Source organism: Diceros bicornis, chromosome 5, assembly GCF_020826845.1.
Source record: "Diceros bicornis minor isolate mBicDic1 chromosome 5, mDicBic1.mat.cur, whole genome shotgun sequence".
In the NCBI taxonomy this organism is placed as follows: domain Eukaryota; kingdom Metazoa; phylum Chordata; class Mammalia; order Perissodactyla; family Rhinocerotidae; genus Diceros; species Diceros bicornis.
Window position 1 is genome coordinate 58,320,751 of NC_080744.1, and position 15,366 is coordinate 58,336,116.

Sequence of the window (15,366 nt, forward strand, 5' to 3'; positions counted from 1 at the left end):
TTGTAAAAAGAGAGATTCCATCTTTTAGAGATCCATACTGAAATATCTCAAATTAAATATGTCTGGAATTTGGTTCAAAAGAGTCCAGGGACTGGGGGTAGGGTGGTAGTAGATAGAAATATAGAGGAAACAAGATTGCCTATAACAATTCTTGAAGCTCAGTGATGAATGCATGGGAGCTCTTTTACTATCCTCTCTACTTTTATATTAATGTATGCTCAAAATATTTTGTAATAAAAAGATAAAACAAAAACAAAAACCTGCTGTCTGGGAATTGAATTACCTTGCTAGGAACTGCAAACAGTCTCCACATATTCCCATAACGGATTAATGCACAGCCAGGCATAAATGAATGTAAATTTATCATGATCAAACTATATTTTATAAAGTACTATAAGAAATCATTTGACATGAATTTCACTAACACTCAATATGATAAACTCTCCTATATAACTACTCTTACTTACAAGCCTGTTAACAATATTTAACCAATTTACGGCTTTCCATGAAAAAAATAGAAAAAATATAGTGTTTATGATTTATTTCTTAATTTTTATTTATTAAATAAAGCAATAGTCTCAGAAAAAAACTTGAAAACAATATTGCAGAGTCATTGCTATCTTTCTAGTCCTATGGGCCTATGGTACTTCTGGAATTTATCATCAGCAGACTTACTGCATAAGCACTCCAGCTCACTGAGGTCCAAACAGGACTAGTTTTATCTGTGTACAAAAACCCTTTCCTGCCTTCCTACTCTGAAATAAAGAGCCAAACCAAAAGATCACAGACCAAGAGGGAGGGGGTTGTGATAAGGAGGCAGTTACAAGAGAGCACCATGGAAAAAGAAAATAACACTGAGAACTGAAAGATAGAAGAATTTAAGAATATAAAATATTCAGCAATTTCTTAGATTTTTGAAAAACAAAGTCACATTTTGTCAACCGTCAATTACTTTAAAGTGATTCTATAAATTTGCACCTGACTTTACTCCCTTATACAGCATATCTTTAAGAGTTTTGAGAAGTCCCTCTTAATATCTCAGACCAATTTAAATTAACTAAAGCAATTCAAACTATTCTCAAAATGAACAAGGAAAACAGGGAACACACTAAACTTTTATCAGTATTTCACTACCGCCATATGTTACATCAGCATTTTCAGAAGCTACCAAACTTTCTTCGACTTCAAAAAAGTAAAGTTCCCCACTCCATGCCAATCTACAATATAATCAAAACAGCATCAATATTACTGCAGCCTAACTGGTAAAAGGTTTGAACTAAAATATTGCTTTAAAAAAGATTACAACAATGTTGCTATTAGAATTATAGTTTTAATCTAAATTATATTTCTTAAAAACGTCTAGGCTTTCTGTATAAACATTAAGAACATGCCAAGTATAACAGGCCATCTTTGCCCATTCATCATGCCAACTATCTTCTGTTTCCAGATTAAGCAACTTTCCAATCACTTATTTAAGAGATCAAACCCAACACCATACAATGCAGAAGTCTACCACTCACACTCTGACAGTTTTGCAAAGGAATAGCAACTTCCTTTATGAATAGAACCTTCATGCAAGAGGATCTAGCAACTAGGGGTTATTCAAGGGCCCGTTCCTCAGGCAACTACCTCTCTCCTCTGTGGAAGCTCGTCAAATGGCAGAATATCTACCCTGCCTACCTCACATAGGTGTTATAAAGATCAACTGAGAAAATGTTTACCAAAGTACTTTGTAAACTAAAATGCCATATACAAATGTAAGTCATTATTATTTCACTACTTGTTTGCACTCTAGACAGTTTGCAGACCAAACTTGTTCCTTAGGGTTTCAAGGTCTATCAAGAAAAACTTCATATTTCAGGGCGTAAAGATTCACTAATATTCACCTTTCTATAACAAAGTCCAATCCTTATATCAATTACTGTTCTCTCCTAACATCTATTCCCCTTCTTTGGCAGAAAAGAACTAGAAACATTTTTTAAGAAGTCAAAGCAACATATGGCACCTAAAATTCTGTCTTATTGTCACCATGGGTTCCTGAACACCTATGAAAAATGGTCCTGCCTACATGACATTACCTGGATGGGATTTTAGATCAGCCAAAACCATCACACTGAGGCTGGCCATGTCCATGCTCTGCCCCCTCCAGTTTCCACCAACACCCTCCTTTGTTTCTGTTCTAATCCAGGCTCCACCACTTACTAGCTGTGCGATCTTAGGCAAGTTACTTAACCTCTCTGTGCTTCAATTTCCTTATCTACAAAATAAACAAGTTAAACGTGGTTTAAATAATAAACCATACCACCAGATTTAATGTGGTTTAAATAATAGATTAAAGTGCTTAGAACAGAATAGTGCCTAGAGCATGGTAAACGTTCAATAAGCATGACCCAGGATTATTCTTTATATGTGCAGCTGTCTACTCCATACACCACCTTCACTAAATCACATAAATCTTTCCATCATTCCTTCTTTTCCAAGGAATGAGCCATTTTGAGAAAGCAGAAACTACGACCACATTACTGACAAATTTTTTTTTTTAATCAATCCCTTTATTTTTTTAAGGAAGATAGGCCCTGCACTAACATCTGTTGCCAATCTTCCTCTTTTTTTTTTTTTCTTTTTTCTCCCCAAAGCCCCAGTAAATAGTTGTGTATCATAGTCGTAGAGTTGTAGCTCTTCTATATGGGACGCCGCCTCAGCATGGCTTGATGAGCGGTGAGTAGGTCCATGCCCTGGATCCGAACCGGTAAACTCCGGACCACCCAAATGGAACACACGAACTTAACCACTACACCACCGGGCCGGCCCTGACAAAATTCCATCATACGTGACTGAATACTTGGTTGTATAAGAAAGATCAATGATACCTTATATAAAAGATACTGGTCCTCACACACTTTTAATTTATATTAACACGTAGATAATATAATCTTCCTACTTCTAGATTAGGTTATCCTATATTTCTAATACTAGCACTTAGCAAAGCTGCTTACTTGAATTATATCACATAAAACTGACCATGACCAGTTTTATGGTAAGTGACTAACAGGAAAGGTCTTAAAACATGGCAATTTTAATATTAAAAAAAAAAAAGCTTGGACAACAATGTATCCCCGCAAAAACAAAATCAACAGACTTTAAGTCAAGAGTTTAGTGTGACAAAAAACAGCTTCCCAGAGCAAGAGAAATCATTACTATCATATTAACATCACTACCATTATAAATAGAGGACAACCAAACCAGTATGTTAAACACTTCAACAAACATAAGAGCTGAACTCCAAGCTTATTTTTTACATATTCCTTAGCACATCCTATGCACAATTAAATGTTCTGTATAATGTTATAAATCCTAAATCTTAACACTTCGCATGTGAGTACCCAATGCAAAAAATTCACAGCGTTGTTTAACTGACTTACTAGTTCTCCTTTGGCTTAAAACCTTAAAAAGGTAGAATCACTTAATCTAATTTAGAGACAATTTTACTCCACAGACAACTTCCTAGAGCTACATCCCTGGCTTACTATGTGCCACGGACTTTTCTAGGCACTGGAATGAACAAGACATATAAGATTTCTGGTCTCAAGGAGTTTACATTCTAGTGAGGAAGACAAACAGTAAACAAGTAGACAAATAAGACATTAAATTTCAGGAAGCATAAGTGCTATAAAAAATAAAGCAAAGGAGACAAAAAGAATGGGTGGGGAGGCAATCACTATTTTCTATAGTGTGATCACTGAAGATCTGTCTAAAGAGGTAGACTTTGAGAACCCCTCTTTCAGCAGACACCTCAGTGGTGTGAGGGAGCAAGCAGTGCAAAGACCTGAAGGAAGAGCACTCCAAGCAGAACAAGAACAAGTATTAAGCCCTGGGAATGCACCTGGCATGATCAAAGAACACAGGGAAGTTCAGTACAGCCACAGTGGAATGAACAGAAAGAGGTAAGCAGGGACTAACTGCATCATGTAGGATCTTGCAGGCAATGGCTGGGAATTTGGCTATTTTAATTGTAAAAGGAAGTCACTAAAGTATTAAATAGAGGTGTGGCCTATCCGATTGACAGTTAAAAAGATCATTCTAGGGGCCAGCCTGGTGGTACAGTGGTTAAGCTCACACGCTCCGCTTTGGCGGCCCAGGGTTCGCAGGTCCAGATCCCGGGCAGGGACCTATGCACCACTCATCAAGCCATGCTATGGCGGCATCCCACACACAAAATAGAGGAAGACTGGCACAGATGTTAGCTCAGTGACAATCTTCCTCAAGCAAAAAGAGGAAGATTGGCAACAGATGTTAGCTCAGGGACAATCTTTCTCATGGAAAAAAAAAAGATCATTCTAGCTATGAAGTGGAGAATAGACTGTAGGAGGTCAAGTGAGAAAGGAGGAAAACCAGTTAAGAGACTACTGTATGGGGCCGGCCCCGTGGCTTAGCAGTTAAGTGTGCGCGCTCCGCTACTGGCGGCCCAGGTTTGGATCCCAGGCGCGCACCGACGCACCACTTCTCTGGCCATGCTGAGGCGGCGTCCCACATACAGCAACTAGAAGGATGTGCAACTATGACATACAACTATCTACTGGGGCTTTGGGGAAAAAAAAAAAAAAGGGAAAAAAAGGAGGAGGACTGGCAATAGATGTTAGCTCAGGGCAGCTCTTCCTCAGCAAAAAGGGGAGAATTGGCATGTATGTTATCTGAAGGCTGATCTTCCTCACCAAAAAAAAAAAAAAAAAGACTATTGTCATTATCTAACCAGGAGATGATGGTGGTTTAGACCAGAGTAATAAGGCAGACATGATGAGATGTGATCAGATTACAAATATATTCAAAAGATAGAGCCAAGAGGATTTGGTGATGGGCTGGTTATAGGGTATAAAGAAAAGAGAAGAATCACAGATGACACCTAGGCTTTTGGCCTGAGTGACTAATTCAATGATCCTGCCATTTACCAAAAGCAGATTCGGAGGAAACAACGAGGACAGGAATCACACCTTCTGTGTTGTGCAAATTTAGTTTGAGATGCCTATAAGAGAGCCAAATGAGATGTGGAATAAGCAGATGAACCATGACCCTGGACCTCAGGGAAGGGGTCTGGCCTGAAGATATAAATGTGGATGCCAATCAGCATGTAGATCGTTTTTAAAGCCACAGAAATGGAAAAATGTAGATGGGAAAGACTTTTTGGTTAATCCTCACATCAGCCCTATGAGGTAGCAACTATTATTATTCCCATTTTATAGATTAGGAAACTGAGGCTAAGAGATTAAGATTTGTCCAACATTACCCTGCTAATAAGTGGTAGAGTTAGGAGAAAACAAAACAAAACAAAACAGATCTAACTGACTACAATGACCATGACCTTTCGCAACTGAGGTTCATCTGAACCACAGAACTCAAAGTGAAAATTGGAGTGAATATTTTCTCAGTTCTCCCAAGGATGAGATACAACACCATTCTAGATGCACCGGACAGAAGTTAATTCTTTACATACAGTGAATGTCCAAACGTCCTAGAGCATTGGGGTTTAGTTCTCTCATGGAACCCCAGTTGACAGAAAAACTATACTATACTACCATTATTCTGTTATTATTATTCCATTACTACTAAGAATCATTTAAAATGAGAGAGAAAAAGATTGGTGAACAGCCTAAGCAACTATCCTGTGACTTTTCATGGCCTTCTCTTTGTTACCAGTAAAATCAAGTGTTATTTGGGGTCTTTATAGCACCAAAGGTGATTTTACTTCAAGACTACACCAGAGCTCTACTGCTTCCATTCACAATCAGCACTCAGCATCTGTTCTCCTGAGAACATCAGTTCATCAGAAAACCACTAGAATGTAAGCTCCTCCAGTGCAAGAATCTTTATTTTTTTCATTAATGTGTTCCAAGCACCTGGAACAGTGCCCTTTCTGGGAAAGAACCTAAATTTCCAGCCTTGCTGGGCAGACCTTGTTATCTTGTTCTTACATCTTTGGAGATGTTGTTCATGTCTTAGTTTCTTGGCACCACTAAAATCTGGTAGAATTATCGTAATCCAGAACTTTAAACTCTTGATTTCATCTTCCTTTCTTATGGAAATATAACAGGTTCCAGATACGGCCATTACTGGTCAAATAACTACCATACCATGGTGTCAATACATACTGTGTGTACTGTTCAAAATACCTCGCATATAATGTGAACCAATAACTACTACATCATAGATACTCTAGAGGAAAAAATATTCTCCTTACAATTTCAGTTATCCTTTGTTAAACTCCACAAGTATTTTAGAGCACAAGTATTATGAATCAATGCAGCAATTCCATTAAATACAAAAGATTTCAAATGAGCAATTCTGGCTATACCAGAAATTGCATCCCAACAAATTTCACCTGCACATAATAACCTACATGTATCAATGCAATATTAGTGGACAATGTATATCATTTTCAAGCTATAAGAACCTGCCAACCACAGGCATTAAGTGCCCTTCCCCAATGGGTTTGGTCACTGAAATTACTACAGAGCATTTTTTAAAAGCAGTCATCTCTGGTGAACAAAAATTAAAAAGCACAGTAACACATCCTGTTGGTGAGGCTGTTGTGAAAATAGATGCTCTGATATATTACTGGTAGGAATGCAAATTAGTACAACACTTCCAGGGGGAAACTTGGCAATACCTAACAAAACCACATATGCACTTAACTTTTGACCCAGCAATCCCACTTATAGGAATATACCTTGAAAATACACCTCTAATGATACAAAAATACATTTGCACAGGTCATTTATTGCAACATTTTTTATAACTGCAAAATATAGGAAATAACCTAAATGCCCATATATAGAAGAATGGTTGAAAAAAATAGGATTCATCTATAGAGTGGAGTACTATACAGCTGTAAAAAACAAGAAGGCAGACTATCTCTTCAAAAGAATGAACTGATTTGTTTTCCAAGAGATAGTGTTAGGCGTAAAAAGTAAAGCACAAAGAGTATCTATAACATGCCACTCTTCGTATAAGAAAGAAGGGAAGAGGAAAACAGTTTGGCAGTTCCTCAAAAAGGTAAACATCAAGTTACCATATGACCCAGCAATTCCACTCCTAGGTATATACCCAAGGGAAGTGAAAACATATGTCCACACAAAAACTAGTACAGGAAATGTTCACAGCAGTATTATTCTTAATAGCCAAAAAATGGAAAACCAAATGTCCATCAATTGATGCAGGAATGAACAAAATGTAGGACAGGCATGTGCCACATAACGATGTTTCAGTCAACCATGGACCACATATACGATGGTGGTCCCATAACATTAGTACCATATGGCCTAGGTGTGTAGTAAGCTATACCATCTAGGTTTGTGTTAAGTACACTCTATGATGTTCTCATAAGGATAAAATCGCCTAATGATACATTTCTCAGACAATATCCCCATTGTTATAGGATGCATGACTGTATAATCATATAACGGAAAATCACTGAGCCGTAAAAAGGAATAAAGTACTGATACATGCTACAACACAGATGAACCTTGAAAAAATCATGCTAAGTGAAAGAAGCTAGGCACAAAAGTCCATGCATTACACGCTTCCATTTACATGAAATGTCCAGAATACAAAAATTCAAACAAACAGAAAGTAGATTAGTGGTTACCAAGGACTGGGGAAGGAGGAATGAGAAGCAATTGCCGATGCATACAGGGTTTCTTTTTCTTTTTTTTTTTTTGTGAGGAAGACCAGCCCTGAGCTAACATCTGATGCCAATTTTCTTCTTTTTTTTTTTTTTTTTTTTTTTTGCTGAGGAAGACTGGCCCTGGACTAACATCTGTGCCCACCTTCCTCCACTCTACATGGGACGCCACCACAGCATGGCTTAACAAGCGGTGCACTGGTGCACGCCCAGGATCTGAACTGGCAAACCCTGGGCCACCAGAGCAGAGCGCTCACACCTAACCACTTGCGCCATCCGGCTGGCCCCCAGGGTTTCTTTTTGGGGTGATGAAAATGTTCTTGAATTAGATAGCAGTGATGGTTCCCTGTGAATACTAAAACTACTGAATTGTACACTTTAAAAGGGTGAGTTCTATGGGATGTGAATTGTACCTCAATTAAAAAAATGTATGAGAAAAAAGAGAAAGGAATATAAGGAAACACACACAATCTTTTCATTTGTGTAAAAGAAATAACGGAAGGGTAAATCAGAAACTGAAGAGATTAGTTACCAACAGAGCAGGGAAAACAGGTGGGGGGAAAGGGGGGATGGGAATGGGGTAGTAGGAATAAGGTGTGATACTTCTCTGAGTATATCTTTTTATGTAGTAATGTTTAGTAATAGTAATGTTTCATATACCAAAGTAAATAAATAAACAAATAATTAAAATCAACCAGGCTTGGGGTAACCCAAAATGGAATACAAAGAGTAAGAAAAGATCCTAACTACATTACAGATGAATAACATAACCACACTAAAGGGAGGGGGGAAGAAAATAACCTAAATAACTTTGGAAAACAGTATTTTAACTAGATACTGTAAGGGTAAAGACAAAAAAAAAAAGAAATGGATACAAATACTGCACTCTAATTAGCAAATATATTTCTCAAAAGAGTATGGTTAGCAATCAGGAACTACCTGATGTGCATTCTAAAGGTGAACAAATTAGTATACCCTAGAATAATGAGAGCCAGGTTTCTCCCTGTTAGAAAAAAAGTTACAAATGAGAAAACGGGAAAGCCTAGAATAAACCTTGTGGTGGTGGACTGGAATAGAGGATATCACTACAAATTAACGGTTTTTAAAGATTTTATTTATTTATTCTCCCCCCCAAAGCCCCAGTAGATTGTTGTATGTCATAGCTGCACATCCTTCTAGTTGCTGTATGTGGGACTCGGCCTCAGCATGGCCGGAGAAGTGGTGCGTCGGTGCGCGCCCGGGATCCGAACCCGGGCCGCCAGCAGCGGAGCGCGCGCGCTTAACCACTAAGCCACCGGGCCGGCCCTTAACGGTTTTTAATATATATAGAAATAAATGTGTGTGTGTGCGCGCGCGCACTTGCATGCGTGGGCAGATTAGTATATATACATATATTTCCTAGCTCTGTCCTCTGAGGGCCTAGGAGCCATGACACTCCAATGAGTACATCTAGCTCCAGATCTTGATTTAAATTCTATTCTCCAAGAAAAGGAACCAGAGTTCTTTAGAGAAGTGGTTGATTCCAGGACTGGTACAAGGAAAGATAAGCATGGAATAGCCTGGGGTGCCAGAATACAAGGAAGTGCTCGAAAAAGGGTGGCCAACCTGAAAGAGCTCCTAATGGCCAAGCGGAAACAATTGGAGCAAAAAAAATACTGATACTACTGGATTATAACCCATAGAATAAAATAAATACCCATGAGATCACATTTATATAAATAAATAATTGAATAAATAAATGAGGAAGGGACATCTTTTCCTTACATAAGAATTCCAATAATAAATGTAAAAGGAATGAGGGGAATGAAAATCACCATTAGGTAAACACCACAGTAATAACTGCTATAGAAAAGATCCACCAATGGATCAGGAGAGCAAGTTTGAGGAGAAACAGTATATCTGCATAGTCTTAAAGTATCTCCCCCAAGATATGTATCAATTATAAAAAGGACGAATAGTTACTTTACAGTGCAGAATACAGCTGAGACTACCTTAACAAAGCAATCAAGGTTAAAATATCACTAGCAATAAGACATCAATGCCATGTACGCTCTAACATGATGCACTGAGAAGGACGCATCACTTTTGTGGTTTCCTTGTAAACATATATAACCTCAATCTAATCATGAGAAAAACATTAGATAAACCCAAAATGAGAAAAATTCTACAAAATAACTGACCAGTACTCATCAAAAGTGTCAAGGTCTGGGGGCCAGCCCAGTGGTGTAATGGTTAAGTTCACACACTCCGCTTTGGCGGCCTGGGGTTCACAGGTTCGGATCCCGGACACGGATCTACACACTGCTCATTAAGCCATGCTGTGGTAGCATCCCACATATAAAAAGGAAAGAAAGACTGGCACAGGTGTTAGCTCAGTGACATTCTTCCTCAAGCAAAAAGAGGAAGATTGGCAACAGATGTTGCTCAGGGCCCACTTTCCTCACCAAAAAAAAAAAAAAGTGTCAAGGTCTAGGGGGCTGGCCCCAAGGCCTAGTGGTTAAATTCAGCATGCTCCACTTTGGCAGCCCAGGTTCGGTTCCCAGGCGCAGACTTACACCACTCGTCAGCAGCCATGCTGTGGCAGCGACCCATATACAAAATAGAGGAAGACTGGCACACATGTTAGCTCAGGGCGAATCTTCCTCAGCAAAAACAAAAAAAGTGTCAAGGTCATGAAAGACAAAGAAAAACTGAGAAACTGTCACAGATTGGAGGAGACTAAGAAGATACAATAACTAAATGCAATGTGGGATCCTGGATCAGATAGTGGAACAGAAAAAAAGGCATTAGGGGAAAAAATGATGAAATTCAAATAAAGTCTAGTTTAGTTAAGAGTATTATACCAATGCTAATTTCCCCGTTTTGATCATCGTGCTATGATTATGTAAATCACGATATTAGGAGATGCTGTGTGAAAAGTATACAGGAATTCTCTGTACTATCTTTGCAACATTTCCATAAGCCTAATATTATTTCAAAATAAACAGTTAAAAATAAATAAATAAAATCCATCAATCGATCGTCTTACATGACTGTCATATTTCCTTGCTCAGGGATTTCATCTGGAATTTAATATTCCCAGAGCCCTGTAAGTGACAGTGGAACAAACTAAAATCATAAGAATCAGATCTGGCATCTAAAAAGTAAATACCTACATTATGTTCCCTTATACTTCTTTTGGTCAAAAAAATTTGCTAGCTCCTGTGACTTTACTGACTTTGCAAACTGCTTTTTAATATTTTATGTTTTCAACATCATGATAATCTGCAGTATGTGCCCATACAACGCATTTCATTTGTCTGTTAAACCAAAGTTTTATTTACATTAAAAAATTATCCTCAATAGATTATAGGAAGTTTGTTACTTATTATTACATAATTGTCCAACTATAAAATTCAAGTTTTGTTTCACAAGTCAATTTGCTTTTATCCTAACACATACTTCTCTCCACACCCCAAACCACAAAGTCCTCATTATTATTATTTTAAGTTCTGAAAATCTGAATTTTAAAAGATCAGCTCTTCAATGTATCCAGTCCTTGTTTTTAAAACATCAAGAAGGAGTAATTTAGTATTTTGGGGGTGGAAATGCTTAGGACATTAGAATTGTATCGCTATTTATTATCTGCATCCTCTACTAACCAACTCAGCCCCAATCAACAACACAGTCTTCAAAATTCCTTTAATCAAACAGGATTCTCAGGAGATGTTTATATCAATAAGCAGATTAAGTGACGAGTTTACATTTGCTTTCTCCTCTGTACACCACCAGGATGCCTGCACTGGGAGTGGAATACATGACCAGCAAATGAATGGGTGTCACATGCAAACAGCATGACTAGAAATTTAAGAAGCAAAGTGATAAGAACCTTAGGGAAAGCAAAATTCATAAAAGTTTAGAATTACAAGAGGCCTTAATAGACCATTTAATCCACTCCAATGACAACCCCAGACAGATGACAATCTATCCTATTTTTAAAAGCCTCCAGATTTCCAAACTCCCTAGATGTCTCATTCTGCAGTATATATCTGTCATGTAATTTGGGGGAAATATTACAAGGCTATTCTTTGCCCTACCTAATGCTTTCTTTTCTCAAATAATATAGCAATACATTTTAACTCACTTCCAAGATATACAAATGTGTATAGGTGTATAACACACATGCATGTATATATATGCACATATATGCATACAGACACCTAGGACACTCGATTTTGCTTGTATAAACACACACTATAGAAACCTCCATAATCAAAGGCACATATCCATCCAATCCCAATCACAAAAGCACTACAAAACAACGTCAAATAACGATTTGGATCTAAAAATAACCAATAGAAATCAATTTTATAAAACCTTGAGGTAAACAGGTTTCTTCCCACTAGAAAAAAAGTTTATTTGCTTTCCACAAACATCGCTCCTTTTCAGCACCCACCACAGTCAGAATTGTAAAAACACATAAGAACTGGATCCAAGCAGATGATAATTTTTTAACGTTTGATTTTTAAAACCATTTCGCTAACAATCATTTTGGAAGAGGGCCCAATGAAATAGACAGTGATGACAGAGTACAGCCAGTGATCATGAACAAGTAACCAGTTTTAATCAAACAGGCCAAATAAGTGACTCAAAACAAATCATTTTTGGAACATATATAGAATGGGGAAGTCCCAATCAAGGATGAGCCAAACACTGCCCGAAAAAATTAAGTGTTAGGAAATACACCAAAATGTTAGCCATGAAACGCTATCTTTGGAAATAGAATTACAAGCACGGGTTAGTTTGTTCAGATTTGGTATTCCTATTATTCTGAGTATCTATATTTTCTACCGTGTCATAGGCATTATTTGAAAATTAAGGCAAATTCTGTCCCTGTGTTTCACAGCTCTCTAGGATAGATAGCATGTCTTTTACATAACCTCCCGGGAGAGGTGGTACCAGCTCCGATCCTCCTCGTGTCTCCCATCAACCTGCCACCCATCACAGAAAAGGTTTCACCACGTTCCCTAGGACAACTCCCGTCATCATCATCCTCATCTCACCCGAGAAACTAAATAATGCATCTCGTCTCTCCTCCTGGTAGCAGAGGCTTTATAAAATTATTTTATCCAAGTGGGCGATTTGGAGAAAGGTTAACCAAATGATGAGCTCCCCCCACCCAAAGGCAGAGAAAAGGAGAAAGACACCTTGTCCCAACCTCCACCCCCCAAAACGCAACCGGCGACAGCGGGTCGCGGCTCTCTCGAATCCCGAAAGAGTCGGGCCGCCGCCCCCAGGCCCGAGCCCGGGCCGGGGGAGGCGCTCTCGTTAGCTGATAAAGGGGTCGGGGAGAAGGTCAGAGACGCGACCCCGAGGGTCGAGGGACATGTATAGCGAGCCGCCGGAGGGGCGGGTCCCTCCGCCCTCCCGGGCGAGCGGCTCGGCTTCGAACGCCGCTCTGTAGGCGCCCGGGCAGCGGGAGGCCTCCGGGGCCGAAGGGCCGCACCGCGCCGAGGGCTTCCTCAGGCCTCCGCCTGCCGCCCACCCGGGACCCCGGCGGCCACGCTCGGCAGCGGCCCGGGAAGGGCCCCGGCCGGCCTTGTCCGCCGGCGGGGCATAGGCGGCCAGGAGGGCAGAAGAGGAGGCGTTACCGTACGCTGCTCCGGAGCTGGCGGGGGTGGGGCGCGGCTCCAGCGACCCGAGGCCGGCTCGGCAGCGGCTGCGGCGGCCGCGTCCTTTATTTTTGCTGCAGCAGCGGCGACTTGTCAAAGGGAAAGACGTAAGAGGCGGTGGGAGCGGCGGCAGGAGCGGCGGCAGGCGAGTCTCGCGGGATTTGGGCGGAACTCTCGCGCAATCTAGAGCCCTCGCCCCGCCCCCCAAGCCCAGCGCGGGAGGCGAGAGGGGCTGAGAGTGCAGCGCTGGGGCGAGGTTGTGGGCGGAAGGCAAAAGGGAAAGGAATTTAGTGGGGGACGGGAGCCTAGGTTCTGGGAACACCCCACCACCGCGCAGCCCTCACCTTTCAGCCCTCGCAGAGTCCAGACAGCCCTGTCCGCCAGCGGAGACCGGCCTCTGCCTATGAGGCACAATTGGGGGTGTTTGACAAAGGGCGGTGAGGAGTGGGGGTCCGTTCAGCGCGTCCCGTTATCGTAGTGGTGGGCCGGGAAGACCGCCCGGTGTCCTGGTGCTGCGGGACGCAGCGACGCGTGGAGAAGCTGACGGCAGGGGCGGGGCGGGGCGGGGCGGCCCCACCCCCGCCCCCACCCCCGCCCCCACCCCTTTATCTCGGACGCCCGCCCCGCGCTCTGCGCTCTGTATCTCGGTTCACTCCCGGCCCCAGACCTCGGGTCGGTTAAGTTCAATCACGTAAAAGCGTTTCGCTTGACCTACTTCTATCTTATTATTCATGTCTTTGCGCTGCAGGACTGCCAGAACCCTGCACATACTGGGGCCTGCGACTCCTCAGTTTTCTGCTGAGGAACACGGAGGTGAATTGTCCTTTAGGTGACACATCCTTGATCGTGACCCCGACCTCTACAATGAAGTCCCGTGAGGAGAGGGACCCTGACTGGCTTAGTCAGCACTATATCTCCAGCACCTAACACCGGTGCAGGTGCTCATCAAATTGTTGAATGAAGACTCCTGTCTGTCTTCTTTCTGTACCTGTTCTTACTCCTAGACTCCTGCATTTCTAGCCACCTTCCTGGTGTCCTTCGTTGAAAATATTCTACTGAGCACCCATTATGTGTCACTGACTGAGAATATGGAGCCGGTGTTTGCCCTCCAGAAGTTCAGTATCTAACTTGGGACATAAGAGGAGTACTCAAGATACAAGCCATGTATATGTCACTAATGTAAAAAACTATGGTATAGGCAGAAAAGAGAGTGCTTCCCGTGGTTAAATTGGATATGTGTGAGGCAGTTTAGCCCAAGAGTTATTTGACTCACTGTCAAATAACTTGTTTCACTGTAAGACATGGGTGAGAATTCCAGAATCCCTCTCACAAGGTGTATGAACTTGGGCAAAGTTGCCTGACCTCTCTGAACCTCAGTTCCTTATCTGTCAACTTAAAGTGTTAGTTCTCATTATCACAAGGTTCTTGTGGGGAGTAAAATATATGTAAAGCTCCTCGCACCTATTAATTACTCATTAAATGATAGTCCTTATTATGTGTGTGACTTAAGTTTCTACATATAAAATGTGTATCTCTTTCTGGCAAGATAGTGTGAGGAAGAAGGGTATATATGGAGTGATGTCATTGTTGCTAGTGCTTTATGATCTGGGTATTGTGTATGAAGCTGAGACAAGGCCAGCAAGCGCCCTTGTCATTCTCATTTTAACTTGCTGATGATACAGGCTTCTGTACCACTCACAAGCATTCCATGACATTACATTTTTCTTGGATTTGTAAAACCTACTGCTTTTGCCCGTTCTCTTTCAAGAAAACGACTCTGCTTATTTTAAAGGCCAGTTGAGAGATTCCTTCCTTTGCCCTCTCCTTAGCTTCCACAGTCAGTGCTGTGTGGAAAGGAGAATTGAATACAATTGAGTCCAATTGCGTACAATTATCAAATACAGTTCAAGTCAGCCAGTAAGCCCTAACTACTTTCCACCCTCACCTTGATAACTCTACCCCTTCCCTAAACACCCTTTAATACTTAAATCAACATCTGCTGGAGTCTTGTTATCAGTCTTTCTCCCACCTCTACTGGTT

The 15,366-nt window shown here is 40.9% G+C and overlaps 1 protein-coding gene across 9 annotated transcripts in view; it reads right to left on the minus strand.

Annotated features, from left to right (window-relative positions):
- Positions 1-13,808, minus strand: part of HERC1 (HECT and RLD domain containing E3 ubiquitin protein ligase family member 1) — a 182,233-nt gene extending 168,425 nt beyond the window's left edge. For 7 of the 9 annotated variants that reach the window (XM_058541788.1, XM_058541792.1, XM_058541791.1 and 4 more), the window contains exon 1: positions 13,306-13,392. The gene's annotated coding sequence lies outside the window, so the exon portion shown is untranslated. Of the gene's footprint in view, positions 1-13,305; positions 13,394-13,670 lie in introns of those variants that run through there. The other 2 variants (XM_058541785.1, XM_058541786.1) reach the window with 2 other exon arrangements.
- Between the last annotated feature and the right edge of the window lie 1,558 nt (positions 13,809-15,366).